The 24,223-nt window shown below is 40.5% G+C and overlaps 1 long non-coding RNA gene across 5 annotated transcripts in view; it reads right to left on the reverse strand.

The window, feature by feature from the left end:
• Positions 1-4,611: 4,611 nt before the first annotated feature.
• LOC106738322 (uncharacterized) overlaps positions 4,612-24,223 on the reverse strand; it is a 91,017-nt gene continuing 71,405 nt past the window's right edge. For 3 of the 5 annotated variants that reach the window (XR_009460703.1, XR_009460701.1, XR_009460700.1), the window contains 3 exons: positions 12,745-12,820; positions 10,678-10,811; positions 8,335-8,953 (listed from right to left, as the gene is read on the reverse strand). This is a non-coding gene — a long non-coding RNA (uncharacterized LOC106738322). Of the gene's footprint in view, positions 8,191-8,334; positions 8,954-10,677; positions 10,812-12,744; positions 12,821-24,223 lie in introns of those variants that run through there. The other 2 variants (XR_002093884.2, XR_009460702.1) reach the window with 2 other exon arrangements.

A 24,223-nucleotide genomic window follows, 5' to 3' on the forward strand; every position in this document is an offset into this window, starting at 1 on the left:
ATGGACATTTTGAGACAAACAGTGCCAAATGACGTATTAGTCATTCTGATCTTTTCCATGAGTCCTAGCATGCTTTTACAAACAGACATCGTAAGAGGTTCGAAAAGGGAAGCCACTAAACAGTCCCTTAATGAACTACTGAAATTGATTTAAAAAATCCTCTAGAGAAGATAACTTAACATTCTTAGTTACAGTGACAGCAATTCACCTATAACTGGGAGAAGAGACTCACCTTGCAGTTCCAGAAATAACAGAAGCTTAAGCATTGATGAAGAAAAACAATTTTTGTAAAGTCCCCTGGGAGAAGAAGATAAAAGGTGACAGGAAATTGCACTTCCCTTACAGTCCAGTTAGCTGCGAGTCCAAAATGATGCTAATATTCTTACTAAAAAATTGACCACTGGTAAGGTAGGAAACTTCACTTGTTCAACTTAATCTGTTCAAACTTGAATCCTATGGATCCAAAAGCCTATTTCTTGTCTTAATCTAAAACCTCTTAACATATCATTTGGATAGCAGTGGAACAGAAATAATGTATTTTCTCACATACCACACATGCCCCTAAATAAGGCACACATGTTGTTTCTGGAAGGCAGAATTTAGAAAAACAAAGATTTTTCCAGAATCATGGCCGACTGTGACAGGTAACATTGGCACTGGATTTAAGACTTGGATACCTTGTTCCAGGCAGACCTAAACCCTCAAGACTGACCACAACCTCTCCATTCGATAATAGGCAAATTTTATTGATACACAGCAACAGCAGATAATAATGCAATAATGCAATTATATAATTAATATATAATATTAATTATATATATATATATATATATAATTATATATATATAATTAATAATGCAATTAATAATGCAAACAGTTCTATATCTACCAGTCCTAGAGCTGTCCTCATAGTCAAGGTACTTCTGGCCAGTCCTCAAGCTTCACTCAGGTTCTCTCTCTAATGTCAGATGTCAGCAGCCTGGAGGTTGGAGGCCAAGGCCCACCCCGCCAGTCAAAGTCTGGAGGACATAACTGGAAACTGAGGGGGTCCAGGAACCTGTAGCCCAGAGGTATCTGGAAGAGCCCTGAAAGACCAAGGGGTCTGGCAATCCAGAGACAGGGCCCTTGAGTGGTCAAAAATTTGAAAGAGACCACTGCTAAGACTGCCAGGGCTGGGAGCCTGAGATCTCAACTATAAGAATGGGCCAGGGAGCCCAGAAATGAAAGACTATGCCATGAGGGGTGAATATAACCAGGGCAGGAGCCTGGAGATTGGTCCTGGGTAAGACGTGAAAACTACATCCTCCTAGGACCGGTTAATGTGGTGCAGCTACTTGTAGCAGAGTAGTCTCTACAAAATGCCACATGTTGCCACCCCAGCAAAAGGCAAATAGAGGGCACCTGAAAATCCTAGCTCCCACTGTTTTGTGGGTCACCCGTTGATAGGGAAGGATAAGGGGAACATACCCAGTTAGAAAAATCCTTGGTGGAGGCCAAGGAGGGAAGATGTGTGGCATGGTACACCTTGGAGCTTCTGTCACTTTGAGAAGAAAGAACTACTGAAGAAGCAGCCTCTGCAAGGAGGGGAATCTCTGAATGATCTCCAGCATGGCAAGGGCCAAGGCAAAGGTAGTCACAGGATCAAAAGTGATTTGATGACCTGAACTAAACTAAAGGGGGGTTGAGCCCCTCCATTTTTGCCTTTTTGTTTTGGAGGATGTGGACCACTCCTGAAGCATCAAGAAGTCTGCTTGATGCAGAAAAAAGTGTGCATAGTAATTGTGTTGCTTGTTTCGCTGTGTTTGTGAAATGCTACTGCTGTAACTGGTTGTGATATTAACTTCCTGATAGGCTGTGGAATATCTGCAGAATGGCTACAGAAAATGGTGTATTATGTGGAGTATTACCTCCAGTTCAGACATGCCAAAGATCAAGATGGCTGGATTGACCATTTGTTTTTCTTGTCATCCTTTTATTTGTTTTGTTTTACTTTGCTAGATATGTATTTAAGATTTTTATAGTAGGAATAGTAATACAATGTAGCTTTATTAATTCCTAAAATTTGTGCAAAGATCTGGAACAAGGAGTAAAGTGGTGGGATCCCAGTGGAAACCAGGCATGCATTTCTCCAGCCTCTTGCAGGAGGGAGGGGCACTGGTGGTGCTACAATGGCACCAGGATGTCCGGTTGGAATGACAAGAAAGCATTCCTATTGTACAAGAAGGTAAAAATGCTGAGAACATTTGAACCTTCTTTAGAAATATATGCAGGTACTTTGTATGGTTGGGCGGGGGGGGGGCGGCTGGGTGTGGGAGGGGTTTGTGAAGGTGTGGGTATGCGTGTGGGCTTTGTGGGCAGGTGTGGGCTTTGTGAGGGGATTGTGAAGGGGTGTGTGGGATTTGTAAGGGGGTGTGGGTATGGGAGTATGTAGGGTTTGTGGGTCACTGTATGGTTTTTGAGGGAGTTGGGAAAGGGTGTGGAGGGTGTGAGTGTTTGTGTGGGGTTTGTGGGCAAGTGTGGGGTTTGTGGTGCACAGCCCCCACTGCCACTGGCTCAGCAGCAGCAGGCCCTCAGGTCATTCATGGCTGGGGCAGGTAGAGCCCCTGGCAATGCACACCTCTGGCCGAGTCCCAGGGCCTGCACGTACTGGCTTGGAGTTGGCCTGGCCCTTCACACCAGACCAGATAGGCTCTGTGTCAGCAAGTGGGGCTTGCAGCACTGCAGCATGGAGCTGTGAACCATCAGGCTAGGCAGGCGCCATGTCTGCATGTATGACTTCCCACTGGAGTATTGGAAGCCCCACCTGGAGGCACGGAGCCTGCTGGCCCAGCCCAATAGTGCATGGACAGGGAGCTGCGCGTCATCGGGCCAGGCAGGATCTATGCCTTCATGTGGGGCTTCCAGCACTCCAGCGGAAAGCCATCCATGGAGGCAAGTAGGAGCCCACCTGGCTAGATGGCATGTCACCCCGTGCTTCCATGTACAGCTTCCCACCCAGCCCGACAACGTACAGCTCCCAGTCCACGTGCCATCCGGCCAGGCTGGCCCTCCACGTGGGGCATCCAGCGGATACCCCTCTGCTCCCTCAGCCCCCACCCACACACCACCCCCTGCCCTCCCTCCCGCCCCACCCCACTGGCTCTTTCATAGATTCATAGATTGTAGAGTCGGAAGGGACCACAAATGGATCATCATGTCCGACCCCCTGCCCCTGGCAGGAAAGAGACCGAAGTCATATGAGCACAAGCCTCCTCTTGAAGACCTCCAAGTTAGGTAATAGTACCACCACTCTTGAAAGCCCATTCCAGATTCTGGCTACCCTTACTATAAAAAAATTCTTCTTAATGTCTAACCTGAATCTACTCTCCACTAGTTTGCACCCATTATTCCTAGTTACTCCTAGGGGTGGTCTGGTAAATAGCACATCTCTAATTCCCTGTTGTCCTCCCTTGATAAACTTATAGGCGGCTACAAGGTCTCCCCTCAGACGTCTCTTGTGAAGGCTGAAGAGATCCAGATCCCTCAACCTCCCTGCGTAGGGTCTTTCATGGAGGCCACTAATCATGTGAGTGGCCCTCCTCTAAACCCTCTCCAGATTCTCCATGTCCCTCTTGAAGTGCAGCATCCAAAACTGGATGCAGTACTCCAACTATGGCCTGACCAATGCCACATAGAGGGGGAGCATCACCTCCCTCAATCTGTTGGTCATGCATCTGCTAATGCACGACAAGGTGCTACTGGCCTTGTTGATGGCTTCATTACACTGCCAACTCATGTTCATCTTGGAGTCAACTATAACTCCAAGATCCCTCTCAGCCACTGAGCTGCTGAGGAGGTCAACCCCCAACCTATAGGTGTGCTGGGTATTCCTCCACCCTAGGTGGAGTACTTTGCATTTATCTTTGTTGAACTGCATCCTATTTCATTCTGCTCATTGATCCAACCAGTCCAGATCGGCCCATATCTGCTCCCTGCCCACCGCTGTGTTAACTCTGCCCCATAACTTGGTATCATCTGCAAACTTGGAGAGGGTGCTCTCCACACCCTCATCCAAATCTTTGATGAAGATATTAAATAACACCATTCCAAAGACTGAACCCTGTGGGACCCTACTGCCCACCTCCTTCCAGGCCGAGAATGACCCGTCCACCACCACTCTCTGGGTACAGTCTCCAAGCCAGTTGGCCACCCAAATGTGCGCACACCTGACTGTGTAAGCATCCACTCCACAGCCTGCTAGCTTCCCTATGAGAATAGGATGAGAAATTGTGTCAAAGGTCTTCTTAAAATTCAGGTAGATGACATCAGCCTCAGTTTCTGTGTCAAGGCAGTGTGTGACCTGGTCATAAAAGGCTATAAGGTTTGTCAGGCAGATTCGACCTGTGACGAACCCGTGCCGGTTTCCTTTCAGCATCATTTCCCCTACTGGGCCTTCAAAAAATGTGCTCTTTGATGATTTTTTCCAGTATTTTCCCAAGGATACAGGTAAGGCTCTTCTCCAAGCTCTCAACCCTCCCAAGCCCTGGCAGTCACCTGCACCCACACCCACACCACAGGGCACCCTGCAGCCCTTCTGCTGCCCCCTCCATCCCTGACCTGCAGACCCCCAACCCCACCAAAGGGGGCCCCCAGCTGGCCCCCAGGCCACTGCAAGCCCCACTTACCTCAAAGGCACCAGGAGAGAAAGTGAGTCTAAGCCAAGCCCTAGCTGACAGTCTTAGGCCCCAGCTCTTTCACCTCCTCCACCCCCTTGGGACAGGGCTTAGGGCTTGCCACCTTTTTTACAAGAAGCTCTTGCAGGATAGAACTCTGCCAGCCTGCAAAGAGCTCTTTGCAAAAGTGGAAAATCCACGGGTATCTCTGTTAAAATGAAAAATTTGTTTTTCTCTGTTAAAAGGGAAAATTCACATTTTTTTCTGTTTTTCCATGGGAAACAGAAAACTCAGATCCCTCATCATGATTCTACAGGTGCATACAGCAGCTCACTTGCCTTACACCAACCCAGTTAATGCATCAGGCATATGCTACGTGCTCAGCCAAAAGTGGCTCTGAGAGGGTTAACACTAGACTCTACCACTGCTGCTTGTTAAGCCATAAAAAAGGGGCAGCCATTTTGCAAGTCATTAGAGCACAGTCTCTCCCTGTTTCTATTCCAGGAAAGAAAAATAAGGTTCCCTGCTTAATATACGCACCCCAATTTTAGAGGACTGATTTTGGGGGAAAGGGTACATGTGAGTAAATATGGATCCAGATCCAAGAGAGATGCAATACACTTCCTTTGGGACTAACACAGACTTTAAAACAGTTTTGAAATTTGAGAGTGACAGTCCTTAAAGGAAACTTAAGAAATGAATTGAAGCAGATGAGAGCAGTCTAGAGTGCCATCATGACATTCCAGTTCTCTCTGGAACAATAACAATGATCTTCCTTCCTTTCATTTAGGAATCGCAATTCTCATAAACCTAGGGACAGAATACAGAAATTCTGGCTCAATGTCATATAATCCACTATCAAGTAAGTGTAGGTGTGAGGTTTTGGTGGGGCAGGTATAGATGTGTGGGTATGGTGGGGGGTGCTTGGTAGCCCCCTCCACATACCCCCACTATGCACAGCCCCGCCCGCCTGGCAGCACATGGCTCCATCCAAGTCCCAGGAGCTGCACACGGCAGCACAGAGCCAGCCTGACCTAGCCCAATGGTGGGCGACTCCCGGCTGGAATGCCAGAAGTTGCATGTGGCAGCACATAGCTGGCTTGGCCCAACTTAGCCTGATGGCATGCAGCTCCTGTGGCTGCTGGCTGGAGTGCCGGAAGTCACATGTGGTGACATGAAGTCAGCCCAGCCCAATAGCATGGGGCTCCCTAATAGAGTGCTGCAAGTTGTGGGAAGCCACACGCCATCAGGCTGGGCCTCTACTCTAGCAGGAAGCTGCAGATGGAGGCACAGAGTCAACTTGGCCCAATGTTGTGTGGATCCCAGCTACAGTACCGGGAGCTGCATGTGGTAGTATGAAGCTGGCCCAACCCGGCCCAACCCAAGCCAATTACACGCAGCTCCCCACTTGAGTGCCAGGAGACATGGGGAGCCGTGCACCATTGGGTTGGGCCAGCTCTGTGCCAGGTGCCCCATGGAGTTGGAGGCAGAGCTGGCCCAGACCAGCCTGATGGTGTGCAGCTCCCCATGGCTTCTGGCCAGAGTCCTGGGAGTTGCAAGCGGTAGCACCGACCAGGACTGGGCCAGCCAGAGTCCCAGGAACTGCACATGAGGAATGGCGCAGGGCAATCATTCCCAGCTCTCCAACCTTTGCTTTATGCTTAACGTGATAAGCACTTGTTTGTCTCATTTGTATAGTATCTAGCAAAACAGAGATGAGTTCACATTTGGGGATTTTAGGCATTATTATCTGTATTGCAGGAAGAATGACAACTTGAACTTCCAGCATCTGATCTCATCCAATCCTGGTTCTCCACCTACCTCTTTCTTTAACATGTCCCTTTCTCCATCCTTCCTCAAGATTTCTGTTCATGTCCCAAAGAATCTGTTGTTGGTTTACATCTCCTCTCCCTCTATGCTTTATCATTGTAGACTCTCACTATAAATCCAAAGTGCTATGTGGACAACTCACTGGTTCTCTAGAGCAAGGGGGTCAAGTTCACTCCATTCCCTGGGACAGATCTGGCTCAAGGCATGCAGTATCAGCAGCTGATTCAGCCCAGAGTACAGGGAGATGGTGTCCTGCCACTGATGGGCTCTGAATTCTGTGGTAGGCCACCCCTGCCAACTTTCTTCGTTTCTCAGTAGACCAGTGGGCTGGAGCAAGCAGCACCACAGGCTAAATTCAGCCCCTGAACTGTGTTATGACACCCCCGCTCTAGAGACTAATTTTGCATCAACTAATAAGCTTGCAATCATGATCAAGAAAAGCACACTAAAATGTCAATTTAGAAAGACATCATTGGGTTGATGATAATTGAATAAATAGAAAACCTCTAAAATCTCTGGCTGAAATAAAGACAAGACTTCCAAAGAATCTGACTGCTAAACACGTGAATCTTCCCAAGACAACAATGTTCTCTTACACATTTAATGCCAGCAAGGTCAGAATACAAGCTCAAGTGTTGAATGAAGAATTCCTTACAGCACTCTCAAACATTGCCAATCAGGAAAGTCAGATGCACGAAGTTAAGAGAAGCAGACTTGGATTTTTCTTCATGTCTCATTCATGTGTATCATGTAAATAGATTAGGATTTTACACAGACCAAATATAAAGAATTCACAATACCTCAGACTACAATTTCTGCATGTTTCTATGCTAATTCTATAGCTGCATGAAGGTTCATTATAAGGATGTCTCTGATGGCAATTTAACCAGTTTTCTTGAATTCAGAGAGTGAACACCAAACAGATACTCCTCGTTTTTTACTTCTTTCGAATTGAAGCAAAATGAAAAGACACTAAAAAGTAGCAACAAGATTTAAGTTGGTCTCTCAATGTCATATACTTTGTAGTATGCTAATGCTTAACTTACTTAACATGAATATTAACAAAAATGCATGTTGGCAACAAGTTAGTGGTATATTTAAATGTTCTTTCAATTCATAGCAAATCCACAGATCCACTGGGATAAGAAATGTTAATTTTAAAAGATTTCATCCAACTATAATAGAGAAAAATTATTGAAATTAAATAGCAATGATTATGTTCAGACAGACCAGACATATGGTATAAAAATGGCCAAAATCAACTTAATCATCTTTTACAGTAAGCTTAATCCAAAACAAAGTTTTACTATTTCTTAAAGACTGTTTTTTACTGAGTCTTGTTTTAAGAAGAGTATGAAAGAATTCTATGTGGTAATTAAAGATGAGTATGCCAAGCATTCACATCTGTCAAAACCATATCAGCCTCACCCACAAAGTAGAAAGCTTTTTACCCCTACTTAAACATTGTTGATGTGGCAGTGTGAAAAGATTTATTTGCCTTTCAGCATGAAGAAAATTTTAAGATAGGAAAATTACCACTAATTGTATTTGTTATATTTCTCCTCCACCACCATCCTACAGGAGACACTCTAAACTCTTATTGCCACAACTACCAGGAAACAAAGTTTAAAAAAAATACCTAAAATACCTTGACAATCAAGGCAAGTATAAAGACAGCAGCTTACCACTTCCCTCAGTCTAGATGTTTCTAGGATAAAATAAAGAAGCATATGAAAATAAGATAGGAAAACACAGTAACATTTTTACTCCAAACCACCATACATGCAGGAAGACGGCAAGCAGACTGAGGGGGAAAAAGGGACACTATTTATAAATGAATAAATGAACACTATTTATAAACAATGGGTTTTTTTAATGTACATTTCCCTTCCTTGCTCTCTGATCAGTAACAAAATCCCTTACATATAGCAGAGGTAACAAGCAGAAACATACATAAGTAGAAGAATAAACTTTACAAAGTTGCTTGGAGTGTTCCCCCTCCGCCCAAATACCAGTTTTAAGAAGAAATCAAGATTCAGTTTATAATTTCTGATTAAAGGATGATATTAAATCAAAATCACAGACACAAATTACTCAGCCCTATTGACTTGACTTAGCCTGATATTTTTACTGTTTCCCACTACCAATCAAACAGGCTTTGAATAATCTACATTAATTCAGTAGTAAAGCTTAAGGTTTGATGGTTCAAACCTGTTTTTTCTATGTCAATGAAAAGAAACAAGAATTTGACCTGAAACGGTCTGTATGGTTCACCTCTGGTTCATCATATGCTGACCTGAAATGGTCTGTATAGTTCAACTCTGGTTCATCATATGCTTTCCATCCTAAGGGAACATCCTCTTTTCAACAGGAAAGAAGGATCAGGATAGGAAGTTGGTGAAGTTAGTTTCCCTTCACCTAAACCAACTGATCTCAATGGAGTAAGTGGGGAAGCAAGACATGAATAAAACCTATAGTAAAGAAAACAAAATAAAATTATCAAGAAGCATATGTTCTTGCCATCTCAAAACATACAAGCTAACACCTTAGCCAGAAAAATGTTGTGCTTGACCACAATACCCCATGTGCAAAATGAAAATCTTGAGAGAAAACAAGTTTTTGCTGGTAGAAAATACAGCTGCCCTACAGGGAATCTGAAAGATCACTTGTTTTGTAACTAAGACAGCAGAAATAATCCAATGGAAAGGAAAGAGAAAAGGAAATACTTTGAGTTTTATTTGATCACCTGTGGCAAGGGATGAGAATAAATCAGAACTATACCTAATTTCTAAAGTCAAAGAGGCTACACTTTAAAATAGTCTGGTAGCCCATCTCTTTGAAAGGTACAATCACAAGACCAAGAGATTCTGTAGGCCTCTGACAGACATTCAGATTAAGGTGTAATGAAATCTAAGCAGGCATCTCAACAATCGTACCTCCTGCCATGGCACATATGCATAAGCAGGATGCACAATTTTGGAATTAGGGATTAGATCTCTATTGTGCCTTACTTTTCAGTAAATAAGGAGCCTGTGACCATGATCCTGGGCTCCCCCTGCACCTGTAAGTTGAAATTTAAGTGCTGACAACCAGCTGATTGTCAGTTGGGGCCAGAGACTGAATTGGGACCTGAAACCAGCCTGTCAAGTCCAGGGCTCCAGCTGACAATCAACTGATTGCCAAAACTGTAGCTGGGGTTTTTAAAGGTCCCAGAATACAGTGATGCCAGTATTTGGCTGTGGCAACCAAGTCCTGGGGTTCCTGTGCCCAGGGAAGAGTTCAAACCCTATGTGCTGCTCAGTCGGGTGGCATATGGGATTTTGAAGTCCCTGTACAGAGGGACCCCAGGATTGGGCTACTAGGACAGCTGTGTCCTGGACTCTGGGGCTGCCCCATTCTGGATCCTGATACTCAACTGAGTGTTGGGATTTGCCATGGGATGGCCCAACCAGCCATGTGTTCAATCTAAAGCATGATATTATAGACAACCACAAAGTTGTTACACGTTATATGTTCAATAACTTTGTGGCTCATTTACTATATTATCATACCTTAAATAGATTTAAAGTGTGGTCGAGTTACTAGTTAACCTGTTAATCCATCTTAAATGTAATGTGTGTCACGGGCTTTAACAATCTCTCTTTTTCTAATTATGTTTAATTCATTTGCATTTTCCCCACTTCTTTTTCAGCCAAAACCCTAAAGAGATGCTGGGAAAATGGAAAGATAAAATATAAGGGGCATGAGGCAGAGGACTTGAACCATGCAGCCTATGCTCAAGTTCAAAAAGAAAAAAAAAAAGGAAGAGAATGAACAGGAACTTCTAATGGCTTTGCCTCTTTCACAGCCTACTAAGTGGCTAAATAATACTTCTTTCTAGAAGGAATGTTACTGAAGGATGGAGGAAGTGGTAAAAGAGGGAGCTTTCACTTACAACAATAATTAAATTAAAACTAATCAAACCATTATATTATTTTCTGCTGAAGGCCAATATATTTAGCATCTTTTCCATGCATAATAAATTATATTAACTCTAGGCATTTTTTAAATGTTGATTTGTTAAAGATGTTCAAATATTCAGTGACATTCCTTATAGTATATTCAGGTAAATTGTACTGGGTACATTTTGCTGCTTTGCTTTTGAAAAGACTACAGTTATGCTAGTCAATATATTAAAAAAATAAAAATTACATACCTTATCTACTAACATGTCTGCCACACATGGTTTTATTAAGATCATCCTTAATGCAGTGAACCACATTATCCTTGGCTGGAAGCTGCAATTTTAGCTGTTTAGCACAAATCTTCATGATTTCATCCAATTTCTGACTACCCACAAAAAAAGAAAACTTTTGGTTGGCACTAAAGTTCTGTGTCTGAAGTCATAAAATTACCAACAAATAACCACAATTTTAGAAAGCTCATAAATTAGCTGAGCAGAATAGCCATATCAAATTCATTTTGAATATATTCTTCTGATATTTTACTACATAATTAAGTAAGTTGCATAGATTGTAAGATTTAAATAATATCAGGGACAGAACATCTAAGTACTAGTTAGAAAAAAAACTTAAAATACATATTATTTTACTAACCACATTATTTTGGAAATAATTTATATATGAACTAAATAGATGAAGAAAAAAATGTTTTTTCTTCTATTGACTTCATACAGAAGTAATTATAAAATGTCTATAATACAGTGTTCCTTCATGAAAAAACCATTGTGTTTGGATAAGCAGATCTATATGTCAGTCAAGTACCATCATCCAAGTAAAATGAGGGGCTCTCAGAGGTTCACATTTCAATCATATATCTAAAGTTAGTTTTCTCTTCTTTTTTTTAACACAATACAGGCCTTGGTTTAAAATATTCACATATACTTTATTATTTTTACAGTGAGATTTCAAATATTTCAACTCATGTTTGAAGATGGAATTTAGCTTCCCAAATGCCTTTGGAAAATTTACTTGTTGGCCTTCTTCTCCAAATATTTAGTAATGACATTTAGCATCAGCTTTTCTGACAAGGATTTAAATAAATAAAAAAAAATATTATATATATTTAAATCCTTGTCAGAAAAGCTGATGCTAAATATATATATATATATATATATATATATATTTTTTTTTTTTTTTTAACTTCTTCATGTGGGATTAAAATTTAAATTTTTTAATTGTAAATGATTGACTGAAATATTTTCCAGAGTGTAAATCATATCCTTCTTGGAGACTATGAAGGTAAGGAGGAAAACATGAAAGACAAATACATTAAGAATGGTGGCACTGTAGCAGAGGCACAATTTTCATGCCAAGTTGGGTCAGTTTTCCAAATGGAAAATTGGGAAGATATTGAACTATTGTATACAAGTAGTTTTATATTTTTACATATGAACAAATGTGGGGAAATAATGAGCTTGAGTGGGTGTGGGTATGTACACATATATACATACATACGCACACATACACACATACATATACACATACATGCATGCACGCACACACACACACATACATATGCATATATGTATGCATACACATATATACATACACATACATATATGCATACACACACACACACAAAGGCAAATATAGTGTTGTATTTGGAATTTAAGATACATAATTTATTAGATAAATACTAGCAGATCCTTGGGTATATTGAGTATATATCAGTGCTTGGACTTCTGTTACTTAGAGCATATCACACACATGGTACTACTTGACAGCTTCTTAGTCCAAATAATAATCCTTGTAGTCTAAAAATAGGGGTTCATAATGGAAATATAAAGACATTAGCAGTGTGTATCAGCCTCAGTATAATAAGGATTTCTCATCAACTCCTGGTTTATGTTATATTAACATATGAAAAAGCTATTTAAACATTAAAATTAATACATCATAAAACAATAGTAATGCTTCATGCAAAGTAGTTTTATGTGAATCACAACTACTCACAATAGCTATGAATATCCCCATTCAAATTGCTATCATGAATATTGTATAAAATGAGAATAAACTAAAAGTAAAATTAGAATACTTCTTTATAAATTACTATATGTCAAGCTAACAAATGGTAGACTTGTCATATTGAACAACTAAATGTCTAAATGATCATTCAGCACTCATAGTGTAGGGAAAAAACACTAGCTTTGTTGGCTATAAAGCAGTTGCTCGATTTTTCATACTGTCATTCTGCTCTATTAGCAAAGCCTAACACAATTAGGTATGAATATGCAGTAATAACATGCAAATTGTTCCCTCACAATTGCCCCAAGGCAGCAGTCTCAGCCTTGCGAAGCTTGATTTCTTCTACATCATTACAGGCTTGGCATAATTCATCTGAATAAAAAAAAAAAAAAAAATAGCTCAGCCTTATTGCATGTGGCCAGCTAGTAAAATCATCAGTAGTTGTTAACCATTCTCCCTCAATAGGTTTGTTAGCAATGCTGTCCCCAGCTCCCTGCCACTCCTGCACTTGTACATGTTTCCCTTGGGTAATGTTAGACACTACATTTGAGCCTGCCAGAACAATTAACCCTACTGTTAATTAGAATGAAATGTCAGGCGCACAGATGGTACAAGCTGGCACCCTGCCATCCCGCCAACTGCTGCTGAAAGCAGCTACCCCACTGCTGACAGCTGTTCAGCCATGTCCCAAATCAGCAGATGTCAAAACTTTCCAGCTGAGGAAAGCTAAAAAAAGCGAAGGGGGGGGGGGAGGGGTTCTAGTCCCAGCAGTGATGATGACTGTTTTACTGCTATTGTATCCATTACCTGTTGTCATACTGTATCAATCAAGCAGAGTCATCAAGTAGCAGAGATGCAAATTAAAAATAATGATATGAACAGTCATAATAATTGTAAACACATTATGAATACATAACACTGTACAAGTCCAAAGAAGGCATGCAATAAAAAAGTTGTGAATCTATTCCTTTAAATCATTTCTAAATCTAGTTATGTCACACTATATTTGAATTATTTTATATGAAAATATCACATTTTTCCCTTTGATAGTTCCATATGCTATGGTATGAAGAACTGCATAGAAGTTTTGACAAACTTTGAGCCCAATCCTGAAAATCTTAATAGTAACTAACTTATAATTTATAAATTATATAGTTTTAATTTATTATATTCAATTAATCCCATTTACATTAATGGTACTGATCTTTTAATTTTACTGGATACACCATCTAATTTAAAATTACAAAAGTCAGGATTTAACCGCAGCTCTTCTCAGTGCTTGGATTTCTGTTACATAGACTATCTATCTGGTGACTGTGCATACTGCACATCATATAGGCCACTTAAAACCAAGGTTCTGACAAAACATGATAATTACCCTAGGATACTTTGAAGAGGCCGAGTAGTTTAGTCCTGATTTCTCATCCAAATTCCAATAGTTATGTTTACCTTGTCCCAATTCTCCTGCAGTTTTAGAGCATGACTGTATTCTTCCTGTCTTCCAACCCTTGGCTTTCAACTTCAAAAGAACTTTTTTTATTTGAACTTCAGGTGACAGATGTATTTGTGTGTTCAGAAAAGGGATCTCTACCCATCACTTATCTCACAACTACATATTCCTGCTGTGACTATATTTCAGAAGACATAGCTCTCTCGTACCTCCAAACAAAGATTCTATAACATAGGTATCCCATTCAAAAGAAAACTACTGATTTCTTAGTAGTTCTGGTGATGTGCAGTACAGAAAACATGAACCTTAACTTTAGATATACTTACATATTCGAGTTATAATCCACTGATTCAAGCAATATGAGGAGGAGCTATTAAATTAAAGAAAGACTACTGTGGAATACAAATGCTAATATTACAAGAAATTGCAAATACATCTATCTATACAATACCACTACATTAACATAATTCTATAACATTTATTCATTTATGTTACAAGTGTCTGATGCCCCAATCAAGAATCTAAGTGCTATGTAAGCAAAAAAAAAATTAAAAAAAGAGACTGTCCTTTCATTAGAGACCTCTTAAAATAGTTTTGCTTTGAAAGCCTTTTCTTCCAGGAAAAGTGCCAAGTTAAAAGAACAGAAATTTTTATTCAACACCTTACTCAATGGGCATAACTTTTTGCTATATGGCACATTCATGCATATGAGAGAACGTCTCTACATACAATGCATTGTCTTTACTGCTTCTCTGAAAAGAACATGGAAAGCCTGGCGATAGAAAAAAAAGCAATACTGTATGCAATCAGACATATTTGGACTGTAATCATTTAATCTGGCTTCCAACAGTTGCCATGAACCATAGTCATATTTTCCAGTGTGAAAACATTTTTTATAAAAAGCATTATGTGGTTATCCTTTAACTAAAAATACAGTTCCAGTTGTGCGCACTAGGTGTTAAAAGGGAACCGTATAAAAACAGTTAAGACATAAAAGCACTATAAAAATAAAATACAAAAACGATCAAAGTTGAACTATACTAAATTGAATGATCAACCAAATTTAGTGAAATGTGTCCACCTACACCAATTTCTTTTTTCCTGAAGATAAATATACTGTATTGCATATATTTCTACTTTTGAATGACTGTTAACGGTTCAAGCTTCCTTCTATCAATTCATGTGCATAGGAAAGGTAGACATTTTAAAGTTCTTTAGCCATCTTTGTGATTCTTTTCATCACCACACTGCCTCAATATAAAATGTTCTAAGATTGTTTGAATGTATATGTAGCCCTGCTAGGTTACTGGGTTAATGAAGACAGCATAATTGCTTGCAGATTTAATTTTAGTTACACTCTACCTGTTTGTCCATGTTATAAAAACTTTTGTTTGTTTTTTAACATATTAAGAAAGAAACATTATATATGACTACATCATAATCTCCTAGAGGTTTTGTGGAGTGACAATCCAGAAAAGTTTCACAGGGTGCATCATGTATAACCATTACCAGTTTACCCAAAAGGTGTCTGTACCATTTTGGGAACTTAGTATAGAAAGTAGTCATTTATACTTCTATTTTAATCCAAAAGTACCTACAATTTTTTACAAGGTATACCAAACTTTTAGTTAAAATGTTAAATATATGCCGTGGTTTTCAGCAGATGTGAGACCTGATATCAATGAAAAAGCTATCTTTGATATGAATAAAAATAATGTGATTTAAATATTATAATTTGGTTAATATAAAGGCCACAACTTTATAAACAACTAAAACCTAGCTGTGACAACAACTACCTAATAAGTTTGATCCATAGCATCCATAGCCAGCTTTTGTGGTCCTGATACATTTTAAACATGAATATGAGTGGCAAAGCTAGGCCCTACAACACCTCAGACTTCCAAAGGACCTTGACTGAATGCCAGTCTCAAGTTAGTTCCCTTTTCCATGCTGGTAATACAGGAGCAGAAAAAATATGGCCAGTGGTCTGCATCCGGCCCACAAATCAATTCCACCTGGCCTGCGGGTGCCCAATTAATTGTACCTCATTCAGCCCTAATGCTTCACTCCCACCCTGGGGCACAGAAGGGCCCAGCCTAGCCAGCACACACAGCTTCCAGGCAGGGCTGCTCCTGCCACTGCTGCAGCTGCTGGGGGAGCTGCTCAGCTTCATCGGCTCCAGCAGCTCCTCCTTGTCTCCCTGCTGCAGTGCTCACTCTGGGCATCAGGTAGGGAAGCGGCAGGGGCAGGGAGAAGCTGCAGCGGGGGCAGATGGAGGAGTTGCAGCTGGGTGCATGGGGGACCATGGGGTTGGGGCTGGCGGAAGCACAGAGCCCGCTCCCAGGGGGTGGCAGGAGTGTGGAACTCGGGTGGGCAGGGTGCATGTGTGGGGAGGGGAGGGGGGTGTGGGGAGCCCCCCCCACACACACATTGCCCCCTATGACGCACAGCCCCCACTGCTGTCAGGGGCCCTCAGGGTACTCATGGCATGGCTACCTGACAGTACACGGCTCCTCCCAGCACACGGCTCCTTGTACATGGTGACAAGGAGTTTAGCCAGGTCAGCCTGCCCCTATTGAATTCGGCTCCCCACAGCACACATGCAGCTCCCAGCATTCACACACCACTGGCCTGGCGAGGGGGGGTGGGAAGACCCACATGATGGAGCTGGCTGCCTTTCCTACCATGTGCAGCTGCCAGGACTCTGCCAGAAGTGACAGGGAGCCTCACCCTCTGCTTCCATGGCAGCAGCCAGCTCCATTGTGTGGAGCTTCCCTGGTGGTGTACACATGCTGGCGGCTGCATGTGTGCTGCGGGGAGCCCTGCACGATAAAGGAGGGCCAGACAGACTGGGCTCATTGCCACCATGTGCAGCTCTAGCCAGAGCCATGCGCAACCAGGCAGCAGTTCCCCAAGTGCCCCCTGCCACTGCTGCTGCTGGCAGTGGGGGCTGTGCGCCATGGGGGGGGGAGTGTGTGGGGACTCCCCACAGCCCCCAATCCTCCCTCACACCTGACAAACCCCACACCCTGCCCCCACAACCCCCTACATATATACACACTCTGCAACATATCCTATGACCCCGCCACACATACAGCCACATGCCTTCACAAACCACACCCCATTATACACACACCCCACCCTCAAGCACACCCCACACACAAAATACAAGAGTAAGATCTATTATTTACTTATTACGCAGTCGTCTCTATATACACTACAAAAACACAAGTCATGACAATTTTTAATGAAATTAAAATATATTATAGTAGATGTTTAACTTCTAGTATATGATTTGTTGGTTTTTTTCTTGTTCAGATAGCAATCTCCCCCCCCCCCCCCCCGGAGTACTTCCGGGAGGGGGGGGGGATGGGACAGGGGAACTTCGGCAGCAAAGGTCAGGGGTTAGGGGCAGGACTTCTGGTGGTGGGGCACATGTCAAGGCGTGGGACTACCTTTGTGGCCCTCAACAGCTCATCAAAAACTCATTAAGCAGCCCCCCAGCTGAAATAATTGCCCCTGTGATAATAGGACATATGAAAGAGCCATGACAACACAAGGCATGGAGGAATGCCCAGTCACTATGCATACAGACAGAAGTGACAATTTTCCCCCGATCTGGCCACCATAAGCAGCCTACAGCCATGACCAAACACAAGTGAACAACTGCAGACAGCTTCAAAAATGTTCGGCTGGGTGAAAATCTGACCCTTCATTGCATGAGGTATCAGATAAAGACCTTTCAAAATGTAGCATCTTCAGTAACTTGTGCCAGCTGGGAGTCCAGAAGAGCAGAGGCCAGCCTGTCTCCTGCATCCTAATCATGTGTTCACAGGTTCTGTGGTGAAATTGACCCAATGGGAGGGGCCAGGCAGGAGAGTCCTTTGTCAACAAGCAGGTGTGCTGGGGAAGAGCTCCACTGCCCAGTCAGAGGGGTGGGGAGGATGAGTCCTGCTGCTGGGAAGGAGGAGAAGGGCCTGTGTTGCTGGGAGGAAGCGGGGAGAGGGGAAAAGCTTATGCCACCCAGAAGGAAGTAAGAGCAGGGAGGAAGAGCCCATGCTGCCAGAAAGAAGAAAAGAGCCAGTGCCACCATGAGTAGGGGAGAGAAGGACACAGAAGCAGTACCTCTCAGACATTTGCCTCCTCAGGACAGGTAAGATCCTCCCTTCACACACCTCAAGGCACAAGGGGGTTGTGCCCAAGGCACAAAATTACGCCTGTACCCAGGCCTAACCCAGCCTGGTATTCCCAGACAATGGCCTAGATACCCGCAGCAAGCTCCAAGTGCAGGGAGTCCAGTAAGACCCTGGACTTTCAATCTCTAACCTTCCCTAGTTCTCTGTGGCCCTGACTCAAGGAGCAAGCATCCAGTTCCACTCCTGCATAAATGTGGACTGCTTTGGTGCAGACTACAAGTGATAATCTCCACAGCAAATAGCACCTAATGGGTTCAGGATAGTTCAGGACAACGTCAAACACAGACCATGACTCTACACACGTGCTTAAAGTACAGTTTCTCTCATGTTCTGGAATTCAGTGTGAACCTTTATATTAGCTGGAACAGGCAATCAAAGTTAAATTCTTGTTATTTTTTAAAAAGAAATTGTTTCTTTAAGGGAAAAAAGTCAAAAAATAAAGACAATTATCTATTTGATTTGGATAGGTTAAGACTGCACAAACCTGCTTTCTAACAGGAAAAAGGAGTAGCATGAATTAAGCTTACAGATGATCATGGCAACCTCCCAAAGACAAAAAACTAAATAAAATCAAGCACTGTTCTCCTCAGAAGTCTATGTGATACTTTCCTTTCCAAAAAGTTACTTTAATAACATGAAGACTAGCCCTTCAGTTTTCCTGTACATGCTATTCTGTAATGTTACTAGGTGTGTTCCTTTATAACTACTGTTATGTCAAAACTTGCTTTTTCTACCCTTCCTCTTTGAGAGCCATCATACCAAAACCAGGATACATAGCAATAAATATATGCATACAAATATAAAAAATAATGTATGCTAGACATATCTGTCTATCACATCATTTAACAATTATTTGGTGTTTTACCCAACTGACACAAAATTACATGCTTGTTAGATGTCTCGGTAAAGAAGCCAAAGACTGTAAACTGAGCTATCTTTTTGCTCTTTGTCATAAGTCCCTCAAAAACAGATATGCAACACGATGGTAACACAAACTGAAGAAAACTCCACTTTAGCTACCCATACTATATATAATTTTATAGACAAAAAACTTCAGTTTACGGTTAACCTAATATATTTCCATAATTTTTTATTTCAAAAGATGGACCTGATGATACTGATGAGTGACCTCATCTTGACCAGGGAGGCCACAATCTATATTTATAATGCTGAAAGGCTCCATAGCATTTTACAGTCAACTATAACATGTGAAACAGTTAGTGGACCTGAGCTATGAACAATCAAATCAGTCCTTTCATAGTTCATCCTAAAAGTCATCTCTGGTACCTGCTTCTTCCAATTGCAGATTCCAGCAGGAATCTATCTTTTTTTCCATCCTCTTAAAACTACTAGAATAAAATGACAGCACACACTAATGATACTCGCAACTACATTTATTGTCAGACCAGAAAAGAACCATTTAGCAACAGCTTTGCTGAACTCAACAACTGGATGAATGTCAGCTAGAAGATTCAAGTACTCATGACATCCAGATCTGAGATTAGATTATGCAACACTAACAAACATTCTGAGACATTTTACAGGGATGTAATAAAACTACATTAATGGGTAGCATGATGGTAGAGAAAATTGATAAATGCAAAGTTATACACACTGGAAGGAATAATTTGCAGTGATCATGGAGTTCTGTGGGCTCCAAATTAACTAATCACTCAGGAAAAAGATTAGGGCTATATAGCAGACTACTCACTGAAAACTTCTGTTGCTTATGCAGTAGAACGAAAAAAGCAAGCAAAATGCTAGGATACATATGAAATACAATAGAAAATAACACTGAAAATATTTAAAAAGCCATTAAATAAGTATATAGTAAAACCTCACCCACAGTACTATACGAGTAAATTCTATTTACCTTATCAAATTTCATATTTCCAACAGAAAGTTCAAGTATAGATCAGTGAAATATTATTTCAGACATGAGAGAAAATACTGTTACAAGTTAAAAGGAATTGAAATAACTCAAATTTTCAATTCATTTTTCAAAGCCACTGCTTATTTCCATCATCAAAGAAAGCAATATCAAGGAAAGTCTTCACAGACAGTAATTTCATAACCAGAGAAGCAATTTCAAAAACCATGAGTTCTGTCCTGGGCATGAAACTTTACCATCAACAATGGTAATAAGACATGCACTGGCAAATCGTGGGATAAAAATCTAGCCCAATTGAACTCAAAGATAAAAAATGCCATGATTTCTGTGGAGTCTAGATTTCTCCCCCAAAACCTGGTTGTCATCAGCTGGTATAAGGGTGTCCCACCTGCCTGTATGATGTAGGTTAGAATTATATTTTAGACCTTAGCCTCTAAAAGGCAGGGGCTGTAGTATACCAAAATAAAGAGGGAAAAAATATTTTATTTAATAACTTTCCTTCTCACTTTTACTAGCTGAAGGACAGAAAAAAATTGTTTCTTCCTTGTTATGTACAAAAATGCCTGAACTTGTGCCACCTCAGAAACAATTCTAGATGTTTCAAGCCCATACTAATCCTCAAGGCACTCAACATATTTATATGAATCAAGGACATTGGTTATGTGCCTTGGATCACAGAGCTGATTATATGCATACTGAATACATCTCAGACAAAAAGAATCTCATTTATGTTGTCAGGGTATGCTGCTTCAGGCATAAAACAAAGTATTGTCTCTGGGATAGTATTCAATCTGCATATACTCCCTGAAGTATAGTCTGTTGTTGCAATGCATGTTCACTACAACTGAGACAGTGCACATGGTTCTTACCATAAAGTTGCTGATCAAGACATATACTTTGCAACATGAAGATAGATTACAACCTAAAATATGGAAAATACTGTTCAAATCTAATATAAAGAGGTAAAATGCACAGTGCAATGAGGATTAGTAAAGCAAGTCACATTAGAAATCACTGATTTTACTTTATCTGACAAATTATTCATTATTTTTAGTAAGTATTTAATTAATTGCATTAAAACTTTAACCCAGTGTCCTATTTGAACTTAATAACAACCATAAGAAAGATAAATTGGTTTAACATATATGATTACCATTGTATAGTACATAAAAGAGGTATGAAAAATTGTTTTGTTCTGGTTATACAGTTGAAGACAAAACTAAAATGATGCTGCCATTTATTTAAGTGCAAAGTTAACAGTATGAATTCTATTTAAGGCCTTCTTAAATTAGCTGAACACGTAATTTCAAACCAGACAAGGTTCTTTGGGTAAATCTGGTATCTTTTATTAGACCAACTCAAATAGCTGGAAAAAGAACCTTGTCTGCGCTATGTTCTTAGATCAGCATGACTACAACCTACACCTCTGTAATTTTAAATCGTGCATTTCTGAAATCCTCATTAATGAATTACCAGTATTTTAAATAGTCAGGTCAGATCATAAAAAAATTATTCTACACAGGCCTGACATTCAGATAGGCTAAGAATCTAAAGTTTCCAGTGAAATCAATGGAAGTGCTGCTGATTCAAAAGCTATGTGAACTGCCAGATTAAACCAGAGGTGAGGAGCCAATGAATCCAGTCCATAGAGGCATAAAAACCAAAGGATGCTGATAGTGAATAGCACGTTATTATAATAGTAGTTTACTAAGTTGGAAAATGCTACTTGTTTAGTTAACATTTTTATACCACTTGCATTTGTGATTATCTATTGAAATATACAAATTGTTTAAAACATATAAATATATATATATATATATGTATGTATATATGAATGTACGAATATATATGCTTAAACACTGTGCAGTTTGTAGTGTTTGTCTCTGTACACAAATAGATATAGCTACCTATACTTTACAACAGTTAAACTAAATAATTTCTGTAGTGTGACCTAATATATTAGGAAAGGTTTAAGGGGGCACATAACTACACATGTAAGTATGCCCTTATTGCTGACCTGACAATGCACTTAGTATCTTGTACTTCACTAATGCTGCCTCTACCACTACAAGCAATTTATTCTACCTCACGTTCACCAAGTGCTCATAAATCAACATTAGAACACTTTTTACTGAGTTGCTGATTTTTAGCCAACAGAGACAGCAGCAGCATTTGGATTCAAAGTCTAATATTGGCACACATATTGATTTTAATTAGTCTAATTAGTTCATTACACTAAAAATCAAACAGACCATTTATTACATTCCAAACTAATGACATATGATCAAGGATTTAATATGATAATGAGGCAGATCAATTATCACTCATAAAAGAAGTCATTAACAAGTGTAAACACTGCCAAGCTGAATACCATTACAAATTATGAAGTCATAGCTAGGTCATTTGCATAGGCATACTAATTTTATTTCATAATCTACCTTCTACTTAATACTCAAACACCCTTTTCTAAAGCTTCCTGTTGTATGACACTGTTGATTCTTGGCTTTAAGTAATGCAAATTTTCATTGCATATTCCTTAGACTCTAGGAAGTATTAAAATCAAGCTTCAAGGAACCCATGCAATATCTTTCAACATTCTTAGAAAACAGTCTGGAATTTTACATGGCTGAAGTGAGACTTCTGATTGTACTAAACATGGACCTAGGGATATTTCTCTGTTGGGGGAAAAAATAAAATTACTTTCCGTTTGGTTTGGGATTTCACAGGCAAAAATCAAGTCAGAAGTAAATGTCACTCCTTGGCATAGTGTAGCAGAGGAATAAAATCCATGAGCATGCTCTTAAATTTATTCTACAAACTGGAAAATAACAATATTAAAATTAAAAACCAATAACCTAAGATTTAAAACAACCCATGTGGTCATAATTTTACTGTTCTTTAAAATTGTCTAGCTAGTAATTTCAGAAGCAAATTTAATTCTATGTTAAAAGATTTTTTTCAAGGTTTCTAGAATAATTTCTTATTTTTCTCCTGTAGTAGCACCCTACATGCAATCAAATTCATAGTGCCCACTTCATAGTGTGACCACATGTCCCATTGTAGGTGGGGCAGTACCAGATTTCAGAGCTGCTGAGAATTATATGGGCATCTCAGAAATACAGGGGTTCAGAGTGCAGTCACACAGAGTTGGAGCAGCACTGTGTGTGGTGCAGGCTCCCCGTCAACTTCTGAGAGCATGGCGGGGGTGGAAGAGAGTACCACATATTCAGGAATATTTTCAATTGGCACATTATCAACAGCTGGGTACAAATATTAAAGATATAACTAGTAATTCATAGGTAGAAAGAATTTGCATGATATGATGCTGAGTAGGGGTGTGCAAAACTTCAGTTGCCAATTTGATTCAGAAAAGATTTGGCCCAATTCAGAGGCTGAATCACCAAATCTGAATCAAATTGGGAGACAAAAAAAAACTCAAAATCAATTTGGAGCCTCTAAATCGATTAAAAAAAGATTTGGAGATTTGGAAGGCAGTCTTTTAGGGGAACAGAAACTGAGAACATGGAGGGGGAGCAAAGAGGGAAAGACTAGCATGTACAGCTGGTGAGTGATCTTTCCCCAAGTCCCCTTCCAATCACAGTGCTCTGGGGGAGAGACCAAGAAACAGCATATAAGCCTCTGTATGCAGCCTTTCTGTCCCTTTCGTAAGCTGTTTCTGCCTGAGCAACAGCATCTGAAAGGTACTACTGGACTGGCTTGGCTTTCTAGTCAGTCTTCTGCTAGTTTCTGTTCTTGGAAAGGGTTGGATCTATATAGCTAATTACTCTTGCCTAGAATCCCTCTACTGATCCCAATCCAATCCATTTCTTCCAACTTATTCTTCCCCCAAAAACCTCTTATTTGTTCTTGTTATTTTTTTTCCCCTCCGTACTGTAAAAGAAAACTCTGTTTTCCCTGGCAGTGTGATCCATCACTGTGCAGGAAAGCACATAGATTACACACACTCACAGACATACACAGAGAAGAAGAGGAGATATTAATATTATTAATTATGCGCACATACAGTAAACACAACAGAAAAGAAGAGGAGATAATAGTCAGATACATACAGTAATGAGAGAAGATGAAGAAATATTATTAGGTAGTTACACATATACACACACACACACACACACACACACACAGAAGAAGATATATTACAGCTGCATGCACACAGAGACACATTTTCCAGTATAGGAAAGATTAACATGAAGCGTGTTGCAAAGGCAGGTGCCAGG

This window comes from Alligator mississippiensis, chromosome 3 (genome assembly GCF_030867095.1).
Source record: "Alligator mississippiensis isolate rAllMis1 chromosome 3, rAllMis1, whole genome shotgun sequence".
Classification (NCBI taxonomy): Eukaryota; Metazoa; Chordata; order Crocodylia; family Alligatoridae; genus Alligator; species Alligator mississippiensis.